We start from the raw sequence: 26,849 nt of genomic DNA, 5'->3' as shown, positions 1-26,849 counted from the left end.
GTTTAAAACCTTTTGGTCAAAAGGAATATTATACTCTTAGGAATAACATAAAATATATAAATAAAAAATGTATAAAGAACCCTGTTAAAATCACAAAGATCTTAAAAATAATTTTAATGGTGTTCTTGTTTTCTGATATAAATACTTTCACTTAAAAATGTTTTTGGATGAGAAAAGGCAAAATCTAATTTTAGTTAAATGACCTTAATGTTCCTTCCACGTACAATATGAAGAATAAAAGATATGCAAATTAACTTTAGGCTTAATGAGTAATCATAAAAAGGGTTATAAAACCTTTCCACAAAGCTTTTAATATTATTTAGTTGAGGGAGAGATTTTATAGTTATATCCAGTTCCCATTAATACTCCCAAGCAGGGGAAACATTTTTATTTTTTGATAAAGTTTGGATTAAAAGAAGTCTATATTTGTTCTCTCTGAATTTGCCTCAGTGGGAAATAAAAATACAAACATGAGATTTTTAGTTTATTTAAGACTTTTAATTTATTATTTTACAAAACAGTTAAATACCTAAATTCCTTACACTTAATTTGTAAATTGGATGTTTTTATTAATTATGATAATATTTAAACATATAAATAAAAACATAGATCTTCAATTAAATTGAGCCATAATTTAAACGTATAGTGCATATAAATTTGGTTCTTATAAACTTCAGACAGTATTCTATCTATGTAGAGTTTATTCATCACTTAAACCAGCTGGGCCTAGTTTTATAATGTTCCTGTTTCGCTGTAAAATTGTTATAAACTGTAATTTCATTGTCCTTTAAAATTAACTTATGTTTTCTAAAATCCATCATTTAGGAGCTTTAGAACAATTTAATATTATGGCACTTGTAAATCTTTATTTATCTTGACACTTTTAAATAAAATTTGGAGAGATGCAGAAAGTGAAGTCTATCGTTACCACATTATCTTCATTTTTAAAAAAAACTATGTATTCTCATGGATATAAATTAATTTGTTCTTCAGATTACCCAAATGAAGGTAGTTATACCAAAGGATTATATACATTGTCCAAAAATGTGCTTGACAAGATAGTTATGTTTTAAACATTAGAACTTTTAAGCTTAAATTACATTGTCCTTTAATCACTGTTTAGTTAAGAACATATTGTAGGCTTCGAGTAGGCAGCTGCGGCCACATTCCCATGACAGGCTCCATTTTCTGGAGATGGTACAGCCCTTTGAGGTGAAATGGCTCCAGCGAGAGAGATGCAGGCAGTGTGGCAAAGAAGGGACCTCCGAGACCTCAGGCTGCCCATAGGGGAGGGATCCTGAGGACCCTAAGAGTCGCTAGGGCTTGTGCTTTTTTTCTTTGCAGTCACCGTGCCAATCATGAGGATGACCTTGGCCTGGATCACCTCTTTCCAAAGCAAGCATCTCTGAATGTATCGGCAGGTGCTCAGCTTTGAGCCAGGCCCGGGTTTGACCATGGCCTGCAAAGGGTGTCAAATAAGCACCTTGGAGTGAACATGTTTGATAAGCCGAACCGTGATGGCTTTCATATAGTTTCTTATTTTTTGTTTCAAATGCTGGACCAGTCTCTCACCAAAGAAGTTTTTAAATTTTGTTGGCCTCCATTTGACCAAGAAAGTGATACGATATTCAGGAAACATTGCTGTGAATGGTTAACAAGGATTTCTGCTGAATGTGGAAGCGTTCCTCAAATTGTTGTTCACTATTTATTTCTCCTAGTGGTTCTGTTTATTCATCTGATGTAACATCTTGCAAGATTTGTTGTAATAAAATATATGAAAACCAATTCTAAAAATTCTTTGTTTTGCAGACATTTAATGTGAAATCACAAAGTTTGCACAAATGCAATGCCAGATGCCATTTAACATGTAACAAATGTTTACAAATTTTGCAAAGAGCAGATTGTATTACCCCAAAATCTCAGGAAAATGTACAATTATTAGTTAAGTATGTCTGAAATTTGAGATCTGGATGTATAGAACTGCAAAACCAAATTAAAAAAAATGGAACCCTATGGTGACCAAAGTAGTATAGAAGAAAAAACTCAAAAAGTTGGGCCTTTGTGAACATCAGTGAATGAAACACTCATGTTTCTGGAAAAAGAAAAGTTGTTAGTTCAGTCCTTAGTCTAACCGATGTGCTTTAGATGGAACTAATGCTATTAGTTGACTCTTGACAAAATTGAGAGACAAATGTGTCAGTTGCACATAGGAAATGTTTATGAGTCTGGAAAATGGAAACTCTTAACAGTTATTCTGTTATATAATGAAGCCTTGAAAGTAATGAAATAGGAAAGTCAGGCTGACCAAGCATGATTGACAATAGACCTTCACTACCTGGAAAAAGATACCGAATTTCAGAGGGAAAGATAATCAGATCTGAAGCATATAAGCTATAGAATAAAAGGATCTCACAACTATAAGACATTCTATTGTTGAAAAGCAAGGGGAATGGCATAGAAAGTGGAAAGAATTTCTTGGTCTGTCTTCCTTTACTCTAATTAAAGGTTGAACTCCAGTTGTGGATCTTTTACCACCTATGTCCCCCCTTTCATTTGGTCTTGCCTCAGAAATGCATGCAAATAGTATTCTTTTTCAGTGTCCTGCTTCACTGGTATTGCCAGAATCATTACCTGTGTTGCTTAATCAAAGAGAATTTATCATTGTCTGGTTTGTCTTAGAAACCGCTGTATCAGATTTTGGCCTTAGATACACCTGAGCAACATAACCAAGAAAATGGTTGCAGAGGAGACAATGATACCTTGGGAACTGTACATGATCTAGCCAACAGCCCTGCCTCTCTTTCTTGTTGCAGTCAACTTCATCATGAGATAGAAACAATGTTACACCACTTGAAAAGGACAGGAAGATGAGAACTCCCAAAGAGAAAAATAAAACAATTTCTAAGAAAATACCAGATTTTGAAGTGGAAGATTCTCCATTATCAGATGTTGCAAAGAACAGAGAGTAGTGCATTTGGAGGGTCTCTGCCAGCTAAAAAAAAGTGATCAGTTCAAAAAAAGCAAGATCATCTGCTAGAAGAGGTTGCTGGAGCAGTTTTATTTGGTTCACCACAACTCTGTGAAAGAAAACAAGTAAATTTAGGGGAACTAATTGACTCTGTAGGTTCTAACCTCTTCTTAACAAGGAACCAGATTTCCCATACTCAGAAAACTTGACAATGGAAATTAGGAGCTCATGGAGAAAAACTATTGAAATGGAAGAAAACAGAACTACAGAACCAATTCAAATGGATACTGAGCACAGAGAAGTATTGCTGGGATCATTACCTGATTTGTATAATCAAAGAGAATTTAGCATAGTCGGTTTTCTCTTAAACCACTGTATGAGATTTGGGCCAGTCTCATTTGACTGAAATGAGAATGCAAGTGTGTGCCTCAGAAATATGTGGTGATCAATCATATAGGTGAACCACCAACACAAAATCAGTCTGATTTGTTGAGTAAGAAAATAATTTGCGCCGGGCGCGGTGGCTCACGCCTGTAATCCTAGCACTTTGGGAGGCCGAGGCGGGTGGATCACGAGGTTAGGAGATCGAGACCATCCTGGCTAACACGGTTAAACCCCATCTCTACTAAAAATACAAAAAATTAGCCGGGGATGGTGGTGGGCGCCTGTTGAGGCAGGAGAATGGTGTGAACCCAGGAGGCGGAGCTTGCAGTGAGCCGAGATCGCGCAGCTGCACTCCAGCCTGGGCGACAGAGCGAGACTCCGTCTCAAAAAAAAAAAATAAAATAAAATAATAATAATAATTTGCAAGCAAGATTTGGAATGTACAGCTTTACCAACCAAGCTTTCAGAAACTAGCCAAAAAGACATTCTCCCCTGCTGTCAGCAGTGGGATAGATGTGTTGGGTAGCAGTAAAGAGGAGTATATGAAAATATTGGACCATTCACAGGCTTCTTGTAACAAACCTTCCATGAATAAAACTATATTATGGAACCCTTTTCAGATATCAAGTGGAATTAGTTCTAAGAGTTGTAAGGATATTGATTTTAGCGTATTTACTTTTGGCATGAAGCTTTTCCGGAGGAAGATGGTCCCCTAAGTGTTAAAAGTTCCAGTAGTTTAGAGTCCAGTTTAAACTAGAGCCAAATAGTCCTGTGGACAGTGGCATTTTTCTAGGAGATGTTATGGTAGATGGACAGACTACTCCAGAATGAGACTTCAATCTTTAGGCTGTTTGCAGTAGACATGAGGCTCTGAAGAAATCTCTTTCCAAGAAAAGGGAAGAATCTTACCTGTCTAATCTAGAAACACTTGAAAGACACAAACCAGAATTGAGCCCTACTCCCCAAAATGTGCAAACAGATGAAATGCTTAACTATTTGGACATTCATGATGTGCACACTGAATATGCAAAACCACCTTTACACATGTCCCTTGGTGAAAGAAAAGTCTCTTTCACCACTAATTAAGTTTCCTCCAGTGGAACAAAGATTGACCATGATACCATGTAGTTTTGGAGAACTTCTACTTAATTCAAATGAAGAAGACATCTTGACTAAGAGCCTTGATGCAACAAAATCTCTGTCTGACTTGACAAGATGAAGCAATACGGAGTTAATATAACTATGATGTACTTAGACTGAAGCTATGCCACAGGATAGAAACTGATTTATAAGTTAAATACATGTTGGAAGTGTAACACTCTTCTTCAAGATCTAAAAAATTCTAAATGCCTTTTAGCCTCTTGTAGTATTTTTAGGTAAGGAAAGTATGTTGAATTATTTCTCTTTGTAGGGATATAGGGTTGAAATGTGAGGTATTTGGAAAGCAAATGTCAAGCAATGGGAAGCCATTTTGATTTCTTGAGTACACTTGCAAACGTTAAGTGACAAAAGTAGTTGTTTAACTAATTTATTATAATTTCAGTTAATTAACATGAGGATGTGTAGTTTTTGTTGTACCTTCACTAAGTGGTTAATATAATAGCCATTGAAGTTACTGATCTTTCATTTTAAAGAAATAAACAACTTTTATTGTTTTTTCTTTTTTTTTTTTTGAGACAGTCTCACCCTGTCGCCCAGGCTGGAGTGCGGTGGTACGATCTCAGCTCACTGCAGCCTCTGCCTCCGGTGTTCAAGCGATGCTCATGCCTCAGCCACCTGAGTAGCTGGGACTACAGGCGCACGTCACTATACTCGTCCAATTTTTGTATTTTCAGTAGAGATGGGGTTTTACCATGTTGGCCAGGCTGGTCTCGAACTCCTGGTCTCAAGTGATCCACCCGCCTCAGCCTCCCAAAGTGCTGGAGTTACAAGCATGACCCACCGCACCTGACTTTTTATTCTTTCTTTATGGGACATTCTGTATTAACCAGAAAAAGTGAGAAAGGCCTTGGGATGTATAGTCACACATGACATCACACACATTGTGTGTGATGACAAATTGTAAGACTGGGAAAGCTCTAAACAGGCTTAATGATTATTCAAGTAGATTGATTTTGAGAAATGATGTTTGGTGGGATAAAGTGTATGTGATGATAAGTGAAGACTGGGCAGAATGATTTTAAAAAAGAAAAAAGATGGAACTGTCATCTTTTCCTTTTAAGTAGGAACTTAAAAGGAACTGTCAAACTACAAATCCATTCAGTGTGTGGTATAACGTTTATATTGAGTCTAGTTTAGTCTAATATTTAGTCTCATATTTAAACTAAATATAAATCTTAGTTTTGCATTTTAACAAAAATATAAATCAAACATTTCATTAGTCTGTTTAAAAATATATTGTGCATATACACATATGTACATATCAAGATCTGTTGAAGTTAATGAAAACAATAAATTTAAACTAAATAGAGGAGAAAAGATTGATCAGAGAAAAGAAAGTTAAACTTAAGATATGTACTATGTTCTCAATATGAACTAGCAAATACTTCTTTGCTTTCTGTATACTTTCTACAGGTAGTCAACATTTTCCCCTTGAGAAATTGTGGTTTTTCATATCTCAAAACAGCTTTGACTCTCATTATGCACTTAACCTTAAGTGCATTTTATAATGTAGACAATTATAAAAAGAATAATGATTCCCTTGCCTCTGGAGTAGCTAAAATTTCGAATGATCCTTGTTTTAACATCTACAGTGTTGATTATAAGGTACCAAAACTTCAGTTATTCACCCAGGCTAGATGGTGACCTTCTCTTGATCTCATGTACCTATGCTCCTGTGTTCAACTGGTAGTGCTCACAGATATTCCCCTTGTCCAATATCAGGACTCAAATTTAGACCTTCAGAGAGTGACAGGCATCTCTTGCATGCAGACTAGCTTTGGCCTTCACAAGTAGCTGTTCTTTTGCACCAAATATTTGCTCTCTTACTTTGCTTATGGCACGACACACATACAGAAAGAAAGACAGCATTTTAGTAATAATTAGCCTCGATTAGTATGCTTTAGAGTATTTCAGAATTACTCAACAATATTGTAAAAGAGATTTTATTTTATGGTATTCAGGTAAAGAAAGCAGCTCATACTTCCATTTGGAGGCCTATTGTAACTATTTAGATAGATTTTTATATATGTGAAATGTGGTCTAGATAAATATATTTCAATGATTTTGTGCACGTTGTTAGGAAGGGCAGAACCATGCCCACATGTAAATATGTGTGCAATGACTGTCTGCAGAAGGACTTGTATAATACCTTGCCTCTTGATGGTATTTGGGCCACACTGTACAAAACAATGCCTTCACAGCCTTCACTGTGAAATATTAATGGTTAAAGCTCTGCTACCTCTTCAGGGACCAATCATGGGAGAAGAAGAATTATGTTAGGTAATCTTGAGCTAGATTATTGCAAGGCACTCAGGAAGTGTGCCAATGCTTCTTCACAAGAAGCCCTCTAATTGATCCAGAAGGGCATGTCATTGAATAAGCTTGGCAATGGGTTTTGTATCAAGTTTAGTCAGTGAAGATTTGCTCAAACCTCTCTGGAAAGGGCCCCACCAAGAGCCAACTTCAAACATGGTGTCCAGCCCTGAGGTATCTGCCTCCCATTGTAAGGAAATACGTTCCTCACCTATTTAACAACATCTTGTTCTTAATTTGTGTTCTTTTTTTAGGCACAGGGACGAATGACCCACTTCTTAACAATGTCTTAAAATTACCTGAACAGTTGAAGACTCACTGTGCCGTTGATCTTGCCCCTAAAATACCGGAGTTTTCAAATAATTTGTACACTGCTACAATTGAAACAATTTCTGAAAATTTCCAGTGACAGAGCATTCAACTTTCTGGTTGATCTTGCTTTGGACTTCACTCGTTTGTTCGTAAAAATTAGATTCTTCTTCTTCATCTTCTTCCCATAAATACACAACCTATTTCTGCCAATAACGTGTTCATTTTCCAATCAGGAAATAAGTCCTTATATGGGACATATCTCACAACATGGGAAGTTTGAGAAAAAATGTAAATTTTTTCCTTTCCTTCAAAGAATAAGTCAATAGTGCTGACACTAAGCAAAATCTTGTGATTTGATAGTTGCTATAGTTTTCTACAGAACTTTACAGATTGGCCATTGAACCTTAATTGTAAGGTAAAGAGTGTTCACTTTAAAAGATTAAAACTGAAATGATAAGATTGTGTCTAGGTATTTTTGCTGTGCTTTTGAGTATGAGATCCCAAAGACACAACATCAATAAATCCATTCGACTATCTTATTTATATGTAAAAGACCTAGATGTTTTAAAATGCTTGCTCACATACCACACGGCACCAAGGGAGAAATTCCCAGGACTTTCTCTTGGGACAATATGCATAACATTTGAATAGATTGATACTGGTTCAACCTTGCAGGATTGGTGCTTCTCTGTTTCATCACCATGGTAGGAAAATACAGAGGTACCTGCCTTTTATATAGTTGTCCGTGTTCCTGGCTTGTGAGGTTGTCAACAATGGCATTATATTAATCCTCATCATACCCTGGATTGCACTAAAAATGTCATACCTGCAGAATATAATGCCATATTGTTTCTGGTGAAACTTACAACTTTAAGAAGGGTGCTCTGAATTCCCCTGATTATCCTGTGGAACTGATGGCAGCTGTACATGAAGGTTGTGAGTTCCCCTGCCATATTCCGTAGGCTCAGCATTAGTGAATCCATTGCCAACCAACAAGATTCTACCATGTAGTTCAGCCAAATGAGTTTGGCCAAACACCCAGAAAAGTGAGGCATCTCAGGAATGTATACCACAGCCCCATTTCAGAGGACTTCTTTTACCTCTCCTCAGTTCCCTGGCTATTCCTTCCTCTTTCTGCTCCATTTTTGCCATTCTTGATCATCTTGTTCTTTTCCATTGTCTTTGGTCCTTGAGCACACTTCTATGAAAAGTTCGAAGCTGCTTCTTCTTGTTCTCCTTCTTCTCCTCCTTCTCCTTCTTCTTCTTCTCCTCCTCCTCCTTCTCCTCCTCCTCCTTCTCTTCCTCCTCCTTCTCCTGCTCCTCCTCCTCTCCTTCTTCTTCTTCCCTCCTTCTCTCCTTCTTCTTCTCCTTCTCTCCTTCTCCTTCTTCTCTCCTTCTTCTTCTCCTTCTTCTCCTTCTTCTCTCCTTCTTCCTCTCCTTCTCCTTCTTCTCTCCTTCTCTCCTTCTCCCCCTCCCCCTGCCCTCCCCCCTCCCTCCTTCTTCTTCTTCCTTCTTCTTTCTCCTCCTTCTTCTTTTCCTTAGAGAGAGGGTCTCCTTTCATTGCCCAAGCTGGACTGGCACGATCGTAGCTTACTGCAGCCATGGACTCCTGCACTCGAGCAATCCTCCCATCTTAGTCTCCCAAGTACCTGGGATTATAGGTGTATACCACTATGCCTGGCTAATTTTTAATTTTTTTGTAAAGATGGAGTCTTGCCAGATTGCCCAGGCCAGTCTCAAACTTCTGGCCTTAAGCAATCCTCCCATCTCTCTCTAGTAAAGTGCTAGGATTACAGGTGTAAGTCACCACACCTGGCCTAAAACCTTCTTTTGACCTTCTGAATGACTGAAACATTCTTGCAGGAGTTGTGTCTTGCGTCAGGTTCTCTGAAAGCAGACTGGGAGAGATTTTCATGTAGGAGGTTCATACAACATCTGTAAGGAAATGAAGAAGCAGGATTGGGCAGAGGGAGAAGTTAAATTAGAATGCAGTTGGCCAGGCGCAGTGGCTCACACCTGTAATCCCAGCACTTTGGGAGGCCGAGGCGGGCGGATCACGAGGTCTGGAGATCAAGACCATCTTGGCCAATATGGTGAAACCCCGTCTCTACTAAAAATACAAAAATTAGCTGGGTGTGGTGGTGCGTGCCTGTAATCCCAGCTACTTGGGAGGCTGAGGCAGGAGAATAGCTTGAACCAGGGAGTTGGAGGTTGCAGTGAGCCGAGATTGTGCCACTGCACTCCAGCCTGGCAACAGAGCAAGACTCTGTCTTAAAAAAAAAAAAAAAAAAAAAAAAATAGAATGCAGTTGCAGCAGAGGCCTCAGCTGGAGCTGGGGGACATTGAACCTTCTCTTTGACCAGATATTGGCTCTAGGGCTTTTCCTGGGGAAAAGGTGGAGATCTTGGATATGGCAGCTTCTTTCAGTAGAGGGAAATTCCCGGAGAGAGAGACTCAGCTGTGACTTGTCAGCAGCCAGCACTCCTGGCTGCTGGGGAAATGAAAGCTTCAGTCCTTATGGGCACCTGGGTGGTACAACACAGCATATATTTTGATATGTATAGTTTGTGTGGCCTTTCTGGAAACATCTTGTTGACTGCTTAAATCTAGTGGACACTGTGAAAAAACCGTGGGTAGCTAGAGTGGCCAAGACTTGTGCTGTCCATGAGACTGAAAGAAGACTAAGGACAGATATGGATTTTCAAAGATTAAGCTCTATTATTTTCTTTTTTGAATGCATGCAATGATTTATTAAGTTATAATTTATTGGCTGGACTGAGTCTTGCAGATGATGGTGGCTTTGAAGCCCCAATTTACAAATCCTTATCCAAATTGGGTGTCCTTCAGGAGAACAAAGACTTGACATTAATTGATTGAACCAATCTCTTGTACAAAGTTGCATATAAATGAGAAATCGGCAGTGAGAGTTATCTGATTAAGAGGCAAAGAAGTTTTCAGAAAGACCTGAATGTAGAAAAGGGAATGCGAAGGATGAAAAGACAAATGTGAATGGGCCCTGATGGAAGAGGTTTGGAAAATGGAAAGTATATATAGAAGGATTCTGAGTATTTGGAGACATCAGCTGGGCTTGGTGGCTCACGCCTGTAATCTCAGCACTTTGGGTGGCTGAGGTGGGTGGATCACCTGAGGTCAGGAGTTCGAGACCAGCCTGGCCAACATGGTGAAACCCTGTCTCTACTAAAAATACAAAAATTAGCCAGGCCTTGTGGCGCAAGCCTGCAATCCTAGCTACTCAGGAGGCTGAGGCAGAAGAATCACTTGAACCCGGGAGGCAGAGGTTGCAGTCAGGCGAGATTGCACCATTGCACTCCAGCCTGGGCAACAAGAGCGAAACTCTGTCTCAAAAAAGAAAAAAAAATGTAACACTTATTCACTTCTGTTTTCTTGCCTTTAAAATATACAGTATTGTATTGGTGCTGGAAGAAACCATTCAAATTTAGCAGTGACACTTATAGAATGCTGCATAATTTACAACTTTACTAATGAAAATTAAAAGTTCTTACACGCATATTAAGGAGTAATGCATACTGGAAAAAGAAATCTGAAAAAAAGGAGCTAAAGCATCTTCTACAAATTCAAGTCTAAGCAAAGTGTCACTGAGTGGCAACAGAGAGGGGCACCATCAATGTAAAACATGACATGCTCATATTTTGTTTATTAAAAACTCTCTTTTGTCTTTTTCTATATTGTAAGTTTTAAACTTGCATCTCCCTCCCCCTCTTAGTGATCATTGAGATTCCAGCACCTGTCCTTGAAACTATAAATCCCACTCACTGTCGGTGAAGGAAATTTCAACAAAGAGAAAATGTTCCCTGCTCTCATGCAGTTTGTGAGGAAAGCAGGTAATATTCAGTTGATAAAACTATTCTTTTGAAGATTCATGCTAACAAAGAAGTTTTGTAAAATACCCAGACTTCAAAGTTTGTTGCTCTGCCTTATGAAGTTAACCTTAACCTCCCTAAGATCTGTAATTCCACTTGGTTGTCCTATTTATTATATTTGCCATATTTTCTCTTTTCTCAAAGATAAAAAACCAGATGGCAATCACTGAATCTTCCAACTCCTCCCATAAAAACAGAACAAACAAGTATGATGACCCCAGAGGTTTCTTATCTAAACCAACATTGGACACATTTAAATTAATAATGAGTATTAAGAAAATATTGATATATTATTATTTTATAAATATTTCTTCTACTGTCCTCCATCCTACCTTGCCTCTGTGAGGAAAATGTACTTTGTTCAAGACTTCAGATAAATCTGCATTCCCATCCTTGTTTTCAGGAGCTGCATGAGCCTGGGGAAGGTTAACACCTCTCCTGGAACTTCCGTTTTTGTATCTATATCTGTACTTACTGCCCACGTTGGGTTTAGGACAGAGCCTGACACAAAGTAGTTGCTTTTGTCATCTTTCCTCTTTTCCTGCTACCCTCAATTTTTATTCTCATCTCTTTGCTTTCTTCTTTGTTCCTACGGTGCTTAGCACAAGGCTGAACGCATAAGTGCTCCATAGCTCTTACACTAGAGGAGGGAAGGACAATTTATTATTTTAAAGGGTTTCTTAAAAAACCCTTTTTATTATTATTTGTGTCCTACACAAGAGGACTAATGGCTTTTTTGTGAGGGATGATAATAAAATTCTTTTTTTTTTTTTTAGCTTTGTTGAGGTATAATTGACAAATAAAAATTTATATGTTTACATTGTACAATTATGTTTTGATATATGTATACATTGTGAATTGATCACCACAATCAAGCTAATTAACATATCCATTACCTCACATAGTTGCTATTTTTTTCCTTTTTTTTTTGTGGTGAGAACACTTAGCATCTGCTAGCAAATATCACGTATATAATACTAACTGTAATCACTATACCGCATATTATCTTCAGAACTTACTCACTTTGCATAACTGAAACTTGGTACCCTGTGACAAATATCTCCCCATTTTCCCCTTCCCCCACCCTGGCAACCACCATTGTACTCTCTGCCTCTATGAGGGTGACAACACTATATGTTGAAGAAAATACTCATTACCCAAGGGTATGTTTTTGGCATCCTTGTTGAAGACTAGGTGACTGAATGTGTAGAATTGTTTCTAGAATCTCTATTCTGTTCCATTAGTCTGTCTGTTTTTATGTGAGTACCATGCTGTTCCATTTACTGTAGATTTGTAATATATTTTGAAAACAGAAAGTGTGATAGATTTGTTCTTTTTGGGGTCTTTTGTAGTTCCACATGAATTTTAGTGTTTTTTGTTTGTTTCTGTGAAAAATGGCATTGGAATTTTGATAAGGATTGCATTGAATCTCTAGATCACTTTGGGTAGTATGAACATTTTAACAATATTAATTCTTCCCATCCATGAACATGAGGTCTTTTCATTTACCTGTACCTTCTTTAATTTCCTTCAGCAATGTTTTATAATTTTCACTGTACGAGCCTTTCTCCTCCTTGATTAGGCTTATTCTTAAGTATTTTATGCTTTTTGTTGCCATTGTAAATATAACTGTTGTCTTAATTTCCTTTTCAGATTGTTTGTGCATAGAAATGCCACTGATTTTTGTATGTTGATTTTTATCCTGCAATTTTACTGAATTAGTTTCTTAGTTCTAACAGGTTTTTTTTGTTGAGTCTTTATGGTTTACTATATATGGTTTATATATATGGTATATATATTTATATATAAATATATATGGTATATATATTTATATATAAATATATGTATATATGGTGTATATATATATATATATATATATACCATATATACCATAAATATATATGGTATATATATTTACTATATATGGTTTCCAGATCATGTCATCTGGAAACAGATAATTTTACTTCTTCCTTTTAAATTTGGATGCCTTTTATTTCTTTGTCTTATCTAATTGCTCTGACTAGGACTTCTAATACTGTATTGGGTAGAAATGGCAAGAGTGGACCTCCTAGCCTTGTACCAGATCTTAGAAAAAAAACTTCCAGTTTATCCTCATTGATTATGTTAGTTTTTCAATTCATTGATTATGAATAATATAGGACTCTCTCAAGTGTGCTGGAGTTCTGGTCTTTTTTTAGGATTCTGGTCTTGTGTAGGGTGACCAGCAACTGAAGCGTGGTTTCAGGCAGCTTGATGAAGTTATCCTCATGTTCATTTCATGTTAGCATCTCTTTGTGGCTTTCTGCCAAGGGCTTTTTCAGTGTTGAGAGCCTTTTAGTGTTGAGGTCTTTTCATTGTTGAGATTCAGTATGGGCTTTATTGTGTTAAGTTCCTTCTATACCTATTTTTTTTTTAAGAGATGGTTGATATGATTTCAATCGTCTTAAATTTCTGAAGACTTGTTTTGTGACCTAGCATGTGATTTATTCTGGAGAATGTTTCAGGTGTACTTGAGAAGAATGTGTAGTCCTCTGCTATTGAATGGAAAGTTCTATGTCTCTTAGGTCCATTTGGTCTACAATATTATTCAAGTCAGCTCTTTATTGATTTTTCTGTCTGTATATTCCATCCATTTTTGAAAGTGGGGTATTGAAGTCTCCTACTATTATTGTATTGTTGCCAGTTTCTCCCTTCAGATCTGTCTACATTTGGCTTATATAATTATGTGCTCTGGTGTTGGGTAGGTTTATATTTATAAGTGTTATATCATTCTGTTGAATTAACCCTTTTATCATTATAAATGACTTTCTTTGTTCCTAGAGATAGTTTTGACTTTAAGTCTATTTTGTCTGATATAAGTATAGCCATCCTTGCACCCTTGCTTTCTTTTGGTTACCTTTTACACGGAATATATATTTTTTTCCATCCCTTCACTTTTAGTCTATACGTGCCCACAAATCTAAAGTGAGTCTCTTGTAGACAGCATATCATTGACTTTTTTTTTTTTTTTTAACCCATTCATATACTCTCCCTTTTTGATTGGGAAGTTTAATTCATTTACTTTAAAGTAATTATTAATAGGTGAGGGCTTTAGCTATTTTGTTACTCGTTTTCTGAAAGGACAAATGATTTTCTTTTACCAGGAGAGAAAGCCCACTTCTGTTATGGATGCTGGCCAGTATCTCACTTTCCCATTCTAATGTCTAGATGGAGTATATATTAAATGTTGTATCTCTGTTATGTTGACTTCAGATAAATTGCCTCTCTCTATATTTTGCTGACCAAAACCCCACCATGCTTCAGAAGCTAATACAGTCAGAGTTCAGACTTGCTGCAAAAATTATTTTGCATCCTTCATAAATCAGCCACCTACTTCTCCTGGGACCCTGCAGGCACAGAGTTTCATATGCTGATCTTTGTCAACCTGCTTCATGGAATTCAAATAATATAGGACTCTCTCAAGTGTGCTGGAGTTCTGGTCTTTTTTTAGGATTCTGGTCTTGTGTAGGGTGGCCAGCAACTGAAGCCTGGTTTCAGGCAGCTTGATGAAGTTATCCCCATGTCCATTTCATGTTAGCATCTCTTTGTGGCTTTCTGCCAAGGTGGATTTAAGAGGTTGCTGCTTTTGCAGTGGTGGAAGGGTGGAAGACTTGGGCATGTGTCAGTCAAGGCTGGCGCTGATATGTTTGTCACTTAATATGCTATTGCCTGTTGTCTGTCAGCTTCACATCCAACCATCTATGCTCTACTTTGCAATGCTGAGGCCAGCATTCTACAAACAGGGGTTCTCCTTTGCGGAATGTTTCCTTAAGCTCTGCCAATAGGTGGTACCAGAAGCACATTTCAAAGTTGGAGGGGGAAGAACTCTTTCCTATTTACTTCCTAAGGGCTTCCTATTTATTTCCTGTTGCCAACAGCATCACTCATTCTTGCTTCTTCACCCCAACACTGGGAGGGCATTCCTCTAGCACAGTTGAATCCAATTTGCAATTTTCCAACACAGAGAGCCAGCCTCATGATGCCTCACAGATACTAGTTCTAGCTGAGCAGAGCTCCTTCCTCAGAGATCTAAAATTCAGCTCAGCAGGTCTCTTCCTCCAAGCTTCTAATTTATTTTTAATGGTTCCAACCTTTTTTCTTGTTATTCCCGCCCTGGAATTGGTAGCTGATTCCTGCAGTTGCTACCTCTGTGATAGCTGAGTGTCCTCTTTATTTTTTTCAATTCTTAAATGCCTACATAACAAATCTTTATATTAAAATTGATATTAAATTTATTAATATGAACACTAATATTACACTTAAATGTTAAATAATCTCTGTTAAGATAACTGATAAAACTGTGACTCATACAATATGCAATTAGTTGAAGGGTTAAGGGCAAGAGATTGAGTCCCAGTTGAGGAGGGGTAGGGATCTCTGAGAGATTATATTGGACACCAGGGACGAATTTTGTTGGACAGTGGGAAGAGGAGCTTGCAGTTAGGGAGATATTTGGAAGATGGTTCAGGGTAAATACTAGGTAAGGAGTTGTACTGGGGGAATTAGGATTGGTATGAGGTAGTCTGGAGAGGGGGTGAAATTTTAGGCCAAATGAATCCGGATATAGGGATTAGGCAGGGTGATGGGCTGAACTGGAGCTAGTGGTAGTAAAGTTAGGTTGTGGTTGTCTTAGGGTTAAACATGGATAGACCTTGGGTAGAGTAGGGTTGGAGTTTGGAGTTAAGATGGAAACAGAGTTTAGGCTCAATTTGAACAAAAGTGTGAGTGATCAGAACTTGGGATTGGTCTGTAGTTGTGTGGAACTTGAATCTGTGTTAGGCTTAAGTGGAGCCACGTAATCAGGTAGATCTGGGTCTATTAAAATGTATTCTGTTCCCTCCTCCAAATGAAAATATCCAGAGGCCTTTCTCCATAATTTCCCAAATTCCTTGGGTGAGAACTTCATAGGCACTGAATGGTTCAAATGTTAGAATTTGGAAGTTGGGTAGAGGAAGAAAAAGGCTGGTATGATCAGAGAAGGCACCTCTTGAAGCTGAGCATTTATATGAGAATACCCTGAGAGTAGTTTCTCACATCCCACCACTATTTCAAAGTCAACACAATCATCTTTCTGTCCTTCTCGTCTCCCTCATCCAGACTCTCTTCTTTCTTGCACTGCTCCTCAATTCTCTCTACATATGGGAACTAATCACTGCCAGTGTTTTTGTTTTCTTTTTAAAAAATATCCCACCAACACTGTTATACCCTGTAGATTGTTTTGTGAAGAAGATGGGGAAACTGAGCCTCAGAAAGGAAAGTGACCTTCACACAGGCATTCAGTGGGTCACACACAATGGTGAAATTCAAAAGAAGATTTCTTCTGACTATCAGACTGAACAATGAGGAAATATTAGAAGTGAAAATAAATTGATGTTGGCAATACAAAGTATGATGGCGATGCAAAGTATGATGGCGATGCAAAGTATGATGGCGATACAAAGTATTACCCAAAAAACTGTGGTAATAAGGAACTTAAAAAAGGTACTGACATTTGCTTTGGGTGATGCAGCCATGTGTCTCTGTCTGGATGGAGAGAGAGAGAGAGAGAGAGAGAGACTATCTTCCTGCACCTCTCTCTGTGTCAACATTTTGCCCATTGCTTTGGTGGATTCTGAGACAGTTTTGGGTATTTCGTAGTGGTCTTCCTATTCAGGGTGACTGGGAGAGGACAATCCCTTCAGACTGGGGTGGAATTAGATTAGGTTTGAGTTTCATCCTGAGGAGGGCTCCCTGCAGCACTTACTTCTACCTATTTATGTGAGGCCTGCTGAGAAGGCATGCCAGGCAGCAGGGAGGAGTGCCCTGTCTGTTTGGATGTGGGATGGGACATACAGGGGCACTGTGATTCAAATGCAGCAAGGACTGTAAAATTTTTTGGTACTTTTCTGGGATCTACCAGGAGGCCAGCAGATGTAGCTACTGTTTTGGGTTTCTGTGGGAGGCCATATACTAGCCTGACACAAAGGCATTCCTTCTTTCCAAAACTTCAGAGAAGAAAAAAGATTTCCTTTTTTTGCTGCCATCCTGATCCAAAGAAAATAGAAGAAATAATTTTTAGTTTATTCAAATACTTATAAACAAGGGACGACTTCGAGCATTGTTTATATATTGGAATTATTTTTAGTTTATTTAAGTACTGAAGAATTTATTATACCTAGCCCTTCATAGAAGGATAAGCATGAAATGAGTGCTAATAAATAAATGTATTGTCAAGGGAGAGCATCACTGTGGAGGAATTTCAATAGACTAAAATGCTGAGAACTTATGGTGACAGCTGTGGGGGAATTCACTTATTCCATTTCTTTTATGAAAACGGTTGCACTTGAAATTTTATGTGTATATAACCTAAGTCTTCATGTGAGCACTGTATTGAAAATTATATTGAAAACATTGATAAGTTTGAGTATGTAAAAATATAAGAGTTTCTGTCCATCAAAAGAGACCCAAAAGAAAGTAAAAAGGTAAGCTACAAACTGTAAGGAACATAAATGTTCTTTGACAGGCAAATAGATAAATAAATTGTGGTATATTCAAAGACTGAGCTACACATCAGGGAAAAGAAGTAAAATTCAGCTACATACAACATAGTTGAATTTTAATAATATATTATGGATTGTAAAAGACAAATCTTAGAAGACTATGCATACCAAAGAAGGCTTTGGTACCTCTTTTAAAAATAAAACTTTTTTTCCCACTTTCCCCAAAATTAAACTTTAAACAATAAAAATTACCATTATGCTACTTTGAAATACAAATAAGTATGTTAAATTCTTGGGGAGTGGATAAGGAAAGTCAGGATGTGTGGGATTTTAGAGGAATACAGAAGTATTTAAATGTAAGTTATTGATGCTATTCTAGCCCTTGTATTTGTGAAAGACTCACTATTTTTAAAATAAATAAGTGAATAAAAACATTAAAATAAACATGAAAGAGAGCTATAAATATGCCAAAGATTTTGTATGGACCAATGATAATTGTATGCACCTCTGGTATATTAGAAAAGGAAAAAAAAACACAAAAAAACCCCACAGAAACCTATAGAGCAATGGATATCACAGCCGCAACTGGCATTATCTAGAAAGGAGTCAGCCTTCTCCAGGTAAGTTTCACTATGTGGAGAGATGGTGTGGTACAATGGATATAGTTGAGGGTTTGGGATATGAATGTTGGCTTTATTACTTACTATTTAGAGAGACTTTGCTGGAAATTTCTAAGCACAAAACCAGAAAACAGCTATGAAGAATTTACTACTTAAATTTAATTACTTCTCTATGGCAAAATGTACCATACACAAATTAAAAGGTAAGTCCAACACTGGGAAAATATTTTATTACTTCTTTAGTTCAGAGAGTTCTCTGGTGGGGCATAAGATAATCTTATGGGCAGTAAAGTACTTACTTGAAGGAGATTATAAAGTGACACTGTCTAATTTATAAGGGGATAAAGAAACCTAAGTTTGAAAAAAACTCAAGTTGCACATAACCTTGAGGTTCAGACATATTTAGGCTTGTTTAGAAAAAGCAAAAGAGAGGATACTGGTCAAATAGCAACCAAATTTCAAGAATGAGCAGAAAGAATCCTCTTTCCTTAGTAGCCATGCTGGGCAACAAAGCTTAACATTGGGCTTAAGCATTTGCCTTGAACTCCATGGTAGAGTGAGTACTTTTCTGCTGAAAACATCTCTAAAACGGATATTTTTCATATTTTCTTAAATGATTTCATAAGCTTGCAAAAATTAAATAATATGGAACCAATAAATTGAATTGAGAAGTGAGTCCTTTTAGGAAAAGAAACACTGAAACAGTTTCACCTTGAGGGTATTTCCTGAACCATATGAACTTGAGTTATGCTTTTCATGGCCTTATGGAACTGAGAAATGGAAGTTACTATACAGAGTACCAGTGGTAAAAAACCTAATAAGAGACTCCTGCATCAATATGGGACTTCAAAGAATTGCGTCTTTACAATAACAGTGAGCTGGAAACAATCCCCACTCCCCAGTAGATTGCAAAGAAAATGAACTGTTTTTAATTTAGTTAATGAGAAGATTGGGTGTGTGTGTGCAGGGGAGTCTCCTCTGAGATTTTGTAATCCCAAGCAGGCCCTCACTTAGTATATAGTCTGAATCACGGCACTCTGGTGATATGAAAAATCTAAAGCTGAGAATCTAATTAATACAGGCCCAGACTGGTAATGCCCTCATTTGCCTGACAGAAGGAAACATAAATATTCTCTGAAGAACTCATCTTAATCCTAGACCTCTTTAAAAAAGTTTAAAGAAAATGATCAGTTCACAGACAAAAATCACAAAACTCTCAAGGAAATAAAGCATCGTGAATGAGAAGTAGCAGAAACAATAAATAGTAAACTCAAACCTGGAACAATTCAGATATTGAAGCTGTCAGTCACAGAATAGAAAGTAATTATCTTTATGGCTGGGCACATTGGCTCACGTCGGTAATCCCACACTTTGGGAGGCCAAGGTGAGCAGATCACCTGAGATTGGGAGTTCAAGACCAGCCTGGCCAACATGGTGAAACCCTGTCTTTGCTAAAAAAAAAAATTAGCCAGGCATGGTGGCATGTGCCTGTGATCCCATCTACTCGGGAGGCTGAGGCAGGAGAATCGCTTGAACCCAGAAGGCAGAGGTTGCAGTGAGATGTGATTGGGCCAGCCTGGGTGACAAAGCACTCCAGCCTGGGTGACAAAGCAAGATTCCATCTCAAAAAAAAAAAAAGGAAAGAAAATAATCATCTTTAATATGTTTCAAGAAAAAATCAAGACTTGAAATTATAAATAAAAAGTAAGCAGATCTTGGCCAAATGCAGTGGCTCACGCCTATAATCCCAGCACTTTGGGAGGTCGAGGTGGGTTGGTTTCCTGAGCTCAGGAGTTTGTGACCACCTGGGGCAAGATGATGAAACCCTGTCTCTACCAAAATACAAAAAATTAGCTGGACGTGGTGGTGCACACCTATAGTCTCAGCTACTGAGGAGGCTGAGGTGGGAGGATTGCTTGAGCCAGGGAGGTGGAGGTTGCAGTGAGCTGAGATCATGCCACTGCACTCCAGCCTGAGTGACAGAGTGAGACCCCATCACAAAAAATAAAAAAAAAAAAAGTAAGCAGATCTGAAAAATAAATAGAAATAACTTGAAATAAGGTGAAAATAAAAACTTGGATTTAACATTACATTAGACATAGCTGGAGAGAGAATTAGTGAATTAAGAGATTATTCAGAAGAAATTATTCAGAATTTAGTGCAGATAGACAAAAAGATTTAAAAAAATAAAAGGGAGGTTAAGAGACATAGAAAATATAGTGAGAAGTCCTAAACATGTTTATTTGGAATTCTAGAAGGAAACAGGAGAGAAAATGGGAGCAGAAGTAATAGTACAAGTTAATATGACTGAGAACTTACACAGAGCTGATGAAAGACACCAATCTTTCAGACTCAAAAAAAACCCTAATAAAACCAGGGTAAATATGAGAAATGCACATGTAGGTAGAACACAGAGAAAATGTAGGATAATGAAAACAAGGAGAAGATCTAAAACCAGCTAGAGAAAAAGGTCCTATTACCTTCAAGGGAGGAAATGTTAGACTGACAGCAACTTCAGCATCAACAATGAAAGCATGAAGACAGTGATACTATATTTTCAGTGTGCTGAGAAAGAATAACTCTCACATATATTTCTACACCTAAAGAAATTGTAATTTAACAATGAAGATATACTGTAGATATTTCCAGATAAAATCTAGGATAATTTTCTATAATAGGCTATCACCAAAGGAAATTCTAAGAGAGAAGCTTTAGACAGAAGGTCAGTATTTATAAATATGTGGCAAATACGCAATCATTCATTGATAAAATAACAACAATAGTATTTTTCTTAACCAAAAACAATAAGATAAAATTAAAATTGCACATAAATTAGGAGATGAGTATTTGGGATTAAGAAAATAAAGAAAAGTTGAAATGAATAGGAAATACACTAACACAAAGAAAGCAGTTTAGCTAAATTAATATCACCCGAAATAGACTTCCAGGAAAGAAAGCATTATTGAGATAAAAAGGATAACTGCATAGTGATAAAATGTTCAACTTACTGGGAAGACATGTTTTCCAAACATTTTTTTGTACCTTTATTAATACAGCATGGAAATATATGTAAATAAAAATCATCAGAAATAAAGAGGAATGGATGAATCCACAATTAAAGTCGGGGACTTAGAAATACTCCTCTGAATATAGATGTGGTAATCACCAGTTAGTAGGATTGAGCTAATATATATATATAGAACACTGCATCCAAATGATACAAATTTTTCCCAAATAGAGACAAGAACATTTATAAAATATGACCACAGACTGAGTGTTATGGGAAGTCTTATCACATATCAACATCATGAATAACCTAAGAATCTCTGCCTTATTTATTTGCCATTGTTACTTGACAAATTATAATTGTATATATGGAAGCTCTGTCTTTTGATTATATTGTAGGCATTTGCTATGGATAATTTTATATGCTTTTCTTATTGATTCATATGATATATATGACTTTTGGAGTATTGTAAAGAGACCTAAATTTAGGTGGCTAAACAGAATCCAGAAACCTCACAAGCATTAAAATGTAAATATTTTAGTTTTTCCAATTTAAATTGACTAGAACCAATAGCACCGTATTAGCAATGAGCCTAAGTGCCCAGATTTTGGTCTGCAAGTCAAGTCTTCACTCAAAGGAACCAGGGCCATTTAGAAAAATGGCTGAACCCTGGTCTAGTGCTGTGGACTTACAGTGTGAGCCCAGGACATTTTCTTGTGCAGAAATCATTAAAGCTTTAAAAACGAATGGGTCATGTAAAGGGATGTATAATCCAGCCAGAGGAAATCTCTACTTGATAAAGTTATAACAATTTGAGCATCAAAAATAATAACAAATAAAATGGACTGGAATCCAATGAATCAATGAAAAGGCATGATTGCCTAAAGATACTCAGAGATGGGATAACCAGAAAAACTCATATGTCACCATTTGAAGCAGCTACTAAGCAAACTACTTACTTCGAAGACCAATAAGTAATTTGAAAGAATTAAGCATTTCTCCTGCCTCTCCAGTAAGAGCTGTATTTCTAGTAATCAAATAGCTCTAGTTGATGAGGGAAAGCTCTATTTTACTGAATTGCATTCTGCAACGCCTAAAGAATTTATTGACTCAGGCAAGGACCATGATTTGTGTTAAAACTATTAAGGATGTGATTGACATGGAACCAGATATTTGTTACTTGGCAAAAGTAACAACATACAGACTAATTTGAATATGAAAGCAAAAAATCAGCACTGTCCAATAAAAAAATCAGACAGTCATCACTTTAATTCACTTGTGAATCTGAATAGCAAGGGACATCCAGATATTAAATGACTTCTGATGTGATGCAGTATAAAGAACACAGCTTCAGCTCTGATACATTTTTGCGAAGATTGTTAGTGTACGTCAATAAAGCCATTAGAACTAACTTCCTACGTACAAAATATATTGGTGAACAAGCAAAAGGAAACTAGAAAATCAGAAGGTGGATCAGTGTAAAAACAACTGGCTCAATGTTTTCAACAAATCAGTGTGACAAAATGGGGACTGTGCTAGATTGAAAGAGATCAAAGGGATATAAATAAATCACATTCAGTCATTTAAGCATACCAGCTTCATGGAACATTTCTGGCACAAATGGGGAAATTTGAATATAGCCTGGGTGTTAAATATGAACAAAATGCATTAAAATTGAAAAATGAAGATTATAAGTGAAACAAAGCAGATTATGAAACAATGTGTAGTGAGATTTCATTTTAATAAAATCTTTGCATAGAAAAAGATCCAGTAATATACAATAAGATGTTAACTGTGGCAATCTGTAGGTAATAGTGATATAGTGTTTTTATTGTTTCATTTTTTGCTTATCTGTATTTTAACATACAATAAAATATACCCCTTTTGTAATAATATTAGTTTAAAAATGAGCTAAGCATTAAATTTTAGATACTAGAAAAACAGCAAGAGGATATCTAGAGAAACCAAGAGAAATGACATAAGTTCAGGCATTTTATTGAGTTTAATGCAATGGACTATAATAACAACGAATACCCTGGAATATAAATAACAGAACTGGAATCTTAATTCTTGCTAAAGATAAATAAACAGATTTTTGATAATCTTATCAAGAAAAAAATGGAAATAATTAAAAACAGTTAAAAAGCTGGAAATAACTATAGACACCACAGAGATTAAGAATAATAAAACTCTATTATGAGGAAATATACATGATACATTTGAAAAATATTTCAAGGAAATACAATCCATCAAGACTAGCACTGGAAGAAGTACAAACCTGAGAAGATCAACCAAGCATAAAGACGCTGAAATGGTACTGACGGCCTCCCCCTCACAGTAAGTCTCAGACTCATAAAGTATTAACATTGAGTTCTACTTTGCTTTGCTTAAAATAGTTCATGTTCTTTTGTCTTGGAATAATTATTATTAATACCCCCTTTATTCTCAAATGTGTCCTAGTTACATAAATTATAGAAGAATTGTCTAATACCCCTAGATCTAGCAAACTTTGAAGGAACAGTTAATTCTTGTATTACACAAATTGTTCCAGAAAATAGAGGAAATGTAAAAGCTGCCTAAATGATCTTAGGAGGTCAGTGTTATCTTGACTTCAAAGGCAGGTAAAAACAATAGGAAAGAGAAACAATAGGCTGTAGCTCCTCCGCATATATATGCCAAAATCCCAAATAGAATAGTGAATAATGGAACCTAATACTGTGTTAAAAATATACTTCCTGTATATCAATTAGGGTCTATCTGGAAGCCATGAGGATGAATAACATCAGAAACTCTAGCAATGTAAATCTCTACCCTAATAGATAAAAGGAGAATAATTATATGATTCTTAAATGATACATAGAAAATATTTTATAAATTTCAAAAATTAAGTATAGTAGAATATTTAGCTAATTAGGAAGAGATGGGAACTATCAAACATGCTAAAGATTAAATGGCAAAATTTTGTGACAAATGTTAGATTTATTCAAGGATCTTTAGGTACAATCCCTTTAAAATTGGAAAAAAGGCCGGGCGTGGTGGCTCACGCCTGTAATCCCAGCACTTTGGGAGGCCGAGGTGGGCGGATCACGAGGTCAGGAGACCAGCACTTTGGGAGGCCAAGGTGGGCGGATCACGAGGTCAGGAGATCGAGACCATCCTGGCTAACACAGTGAAACCCCATCTCTACTAAAAATACAAAAATTAGCCGGGCGTGGTGGTGGGTGCCTGTAGTCCCAGCTACTGGGGAGGCTGAGGCAGGAGAATCACTTGAACCCAGGAGGCAGAGGTTGCAGTGAGCCGAGATCATGCCACTGCACTCCAGCCTGGGTGACTGACAGAGCGAGACTCCGTCTCAAAAAAATAAAAAATAAAAATAAAATAAAAAATTGGAAAAAAAAACAAGGACTCTCATTAATAATGCGAATATTTATTACAACAGTGAAGGGAGAGCCTGCGCTTGTCTTTAGGAAAAAATAAGAAATAAGTTCAAGGACTAAAAAGGAGGAGCTAGTTCCACAGATTGTGGAAATCGATAAACAAATTCAAAGATTGATAGAAATAAATGGGCAAAGAATAGCCAATATAATTGTGAAGAACAAAGTTAGAGAATTTACATTCGTGGATATTAAGACTTATTATAAAGCCATAGTAATTAGTAAAATGTACTACTGATGCAAAGATAAAGAAACGAAGGAACAAAATAGCGTCTAGAAAGAGATCTAATCATGTATGATTCCATGAGAAAAGTAGAACAATAGAGTAATGGCAGAAGGATGGTATTTTCAATGAATGGTTATCAGTTGGTCTTTCCTTCACACCTAAAATCAGTTCCATGTAGATAATAATAATAATAAAACAATAAAGTTTCTGGAACAAACATAGGAGAGTATGTTTATGACCTTGGGGTAAGTAAAGATTTCTTAAACAAGACACAGAATGTACCAACTGTAAAGAAAGAGATTGATGAATTAGACTTCATTAAAATTAGGAACATCTGTTGAACAAAAGATGTCGTTAAAGAGGCAGAAAAGTTAAGCCACAAAATTGTGGTAGCTATTTTCAAAACCTACAACCGACAAAGATCTTGTATCTTGAATACATGAAGAATGTTTACAATTCATCAAGAAAAACTCAGACACGCACTACAAGAATAAAGAAGCCAAAGTGTTGAACAGAGCATCCGAATGACCCATAAATATATGAAAAACCTCTTAATTCCACTGATCATTAAGGAAATACAAATTAAAACCATAGTGAGCTACCGTTACACACAGAGATTAGCTAAACTTAATGAAGATTAACAATATCAAGTATCAGTGCGGGTGTATTAAAATGGTACACCACTTTGGGAAGCTATTTGACAGCAGATTAAAAAGCTGATCACATGCATGTCTGTGACCTCTCAATTTCCCCAATAGAAAAGCCTACATATGTGCATAAAAAGTTACGAACAAGAGTGTTCATAGTAGCATTATTTATAATGACCCCAAACTAGAAAGAACCCAATGCTTATGATCAGTAGTATGGATAAGTTAGTTATGGTAATGGAACACTATGCCATAATAAAAATGAGTGAACAATTGCTATCTCCACACAACATGGACAAATCTCAAAATATAATGATGAGTCAAACTTTCTGGAGACTGTAATTTTAATAGTAGAGTTACAGTCCATTCAGTCACTGATGCTTTTCTCACAGGTAAAGCACGTATCCAGGTGTGTTGCTGCTTCCTGTGATAGTGATATGAGTTATCAGCAACACTTGGTAGCGTCCTTCTCAGCACTATGATAATCTAGCCTGCCATTGGATAAGTTCAGTGTAGATTTGTCTCCTAGTCTCTATTAGCAACATACCGTTTCAGGGGGAGTCTTCCATCTTTTGGCCACACGATGGCGGAATAAGCCTAGGGAAATAAGAAAACTCTGTGTTTTCCTTCGTGTAAAATAACAGGCTAGGCTTCACTGCTAAACACATAGCGCTTCCAAACATTAACTCAAAAGGAGAAAAATCATGCTTGCTAAAGGGAGTTAACCTTAAGTTTCATAGAACAAATACTAAGGCTCTGAGTCACTGTAAGCCAGTGTCTTCATTTAATTTAGCCAAATGTTTTTTTCTTTTTTCTTTTCTCTTTCCTTTCTTTCTTTCTTTTTCTCTTTCTTTTCTTTCTTTTCTTTCTTTCTTTTCTTTTTCTTTCTTTTCTTTCTTTCTTTCTTGACGGAGTCTCCCTCTGCTGGCCAGGCTGGAGTGCAGTGGCGCGATCTTGGCTCACTGCAACAACCTCTGCCTCCTGGGTTCAAGCGATCCTCCTGCCTCAGCCTCCCAAGTAGCTGGGATTACAGGCGCTCTCCACCATGCCCAGCTAATTTTTGTATAATTTGTAGAGACGGGGTTTCGCCATGTTGGCCAGGCTGGTCTCAAACTCTTGGGCTCAAGTGATCCGTCCACCTCGGCCTCCCAAAGTGCTGGGATTACAGGTGTGAGCCACTGCACCTGGCATAGTTTAGCCAAATAATTCCTTAGAGTAAGTTTCATTTGTTCCATTTGTCCAGAAAACTGGGGATGATAGGAAGTATAAATTATTGGTATTTGTAGGGTTTTACTGAGCCCCTGATTTGCCACAGGGAGAATGATTTCCCATGTCAGATTCTCTATATTCAGGAATT

General features: G+C 36.9%; 1 pseudogene; it reads left to right on the top strand.

Annotated features, from left to right (window-relative positions):
- Positions 1-1,364: 1,364 nt before the first annotated feature.
- Positions 1,365-4,571, top strand: LOC129021461 (HAUS augmin-like complex subunit 6; annotated as a pseudogene).
- Positions 4,572-26,849: the final 22,278 nt, after the last annotated feature.

Source organism: Pongo pygmaeus, chromosome 21, assembly GCF_028885625.2.
Source record: "Pongo pygmaeus isolate AG05252 chromosome 21, NHGRI_mPonPyg2-v2.0_pri, whole genome shotgun sequence".
Lineage (NCBI taxonomy): Eukaryota > Metazoa > Chordata > Mammalia > Primates > Hominidae > Pongo > Pongo pygmaeus.
The sequence above is the reverse complement of the archived record's forward strand: the minus strand, read 5'-3'. Positions and strand labels throughout refer to the sequence as shown.